The sequence below is a fragment of the Octopus bimaculoides genome, chromosome 28, assembly GCF_001194135.2.
Source record: "Octopus bimaculoides isolate UCB-OBI-ISO-001 chromosome 28, ASM119413v2, whole genome shotgun sequence".
Lineage (NCBI taxonomy): Eukaryota > Metazoa > Mollusca > Cephalopoda > Octopoda > Octopodidae > Octopus > Octopus bimaculoides.
The window spans coordinates 13,914,707-13,916,387 of NC_069008.1; the positions used below are offsets into that span (position 1 = coordinate 13,914,707).

The 1,681-nt window shown below is 38.7% G+C and overlaps 1 protein-coding gene across 1 annotated transcript in view; it reads right to left on the minus strand.

Annotated features, from left to right (window-relative positions):
- LOC106868675 (uncharacterized) overlaps positions 1-1,681 on the minus strand; it is a 117,477-nt gene that overhangs the window by 11,426 nt on the left and 104,370 nt on the right. The window lies entirely within an intron of this gene.

Consider the following 1,681-nt stretch of genomic DNA (forward strand, 5'->3'; position numbering starts at 1 on the left):
GGAGGAGGAGGAGGAAGAAGAAGAAGAAGAAGAACAAGAACAAGAACAAGAACAAGAAGAACAAGAAGAAGAAAAAGAATATGAATAATAAGAACAATATAAAAACAACAATAAGAAGGGTGTCAATGAGAACAGGTGAGACGAAGGTGTTAATTAATTTTGACGCCTCCACAGAGATTTGTTTGCAAAATTAATTTTGATTTTCCCATTCAACTACCTTTAGTCTCTGGCTGCAGTTATTGATCTTTAATCTTTTACCATTTTATTTCTATCAGTCATTGGACGCAGGCCATGATGGAGCACAACCCTGAAAGGGTACTCTGGACAAACAAAGCGAACCCAGGAATTATTTATATGTTTGGTACTTATTCTTTTGGTCTCTTTTGCCAGGCCAGCAAGTTATGTGGACATAAACAAACCATCACCAGTTATGCATGACAAGCACAGACACAAACACACACATATGTGGCATGTAAAAGTGCCTGTTACACCCTTGGGGTGGTTGGTGTTAGAAAGGGTTTCGTCGTCATCGTCGGTTAACGTCCGCTTTCCATGCCAGCATGGGTTGGACGATTTGACTGAGGACTGGTGAACCAGATGGCCACACCAGGCTCCAATCTGACTTAGCAGAGTTTCTACAGCTGGATGCCCTTCCTAACGCCAACCACTCCGAGAGTGTAGTAGGTGCTTTTACGTGCCACCAGCACGAAGGCCAGTCAGGCGATACTGGCAACGGCTACACTCAAAAAGGTGTATTTTATGTGCCACCTGCACATGAGCCAGTTTGGCGCAGACATAGAAATCATGCCAGATCCGACTGGAGTCTGGTGCAGCCTTCCAACATGCCAGCCCAGTGAAACCGTCCAACCCATGCCAGCATGGACGACGGACATTAAATGATGATGATGAGAATGATGATATATACACATGGCAGTGTTCCACGCTCACTGACAATGTATTTGTCAAACTGTGGCCATAGTAGAAGATACTTGCTGAAAGTGGCACACTGTGGGATTGAACTTGCAACCACATGATTGGGAAACAAATGCCCGAAACCACACAACCATTAAAGATATGTGAATCAATAACTGTGTTCAGTTACTAAAGTTGAGAAATGGCTTGGTTGCGGCAACAAGACCAGTTGCGGTCATTATAATAAGAGGAGCAGAAGTTGAGATACAGAATATGAGAATAAAACACAATTGGAACAGTGAGGTTTACAGTTCAAAACCAGTAGTAGTCGATGAACTGAGAGTAGCAACCATGGGATGAGAATTTGGACATAAACACTGAACAAAATTTTGATTTTGAGAATGAAATGAATTTTAATAAAAAAAATGATTTTATTTTCATCCAATGTATATAAACAATCTTTTGGCACATCACATATATATATATAAATATATGTATATGAATTTGTATTATTATAGGTTATATGTATGATTATATATATTAATATATGTATATGTATCTATATGAAGGGCATTACTACACATAAATGCCTCACGCTATGAGGGACTTTTAAAAGTCAAAACTACCATAATAAATACACTGTACACTGTATTTATTATGGTAGTTTCGACTTTAAAAGTCCCCCATAGCATGAGGCATTTATGTGTAGTAATGCCCTTCATATAAATAAATATATTTAAAGGGAATAATTATAATTTTTTCCCTTATG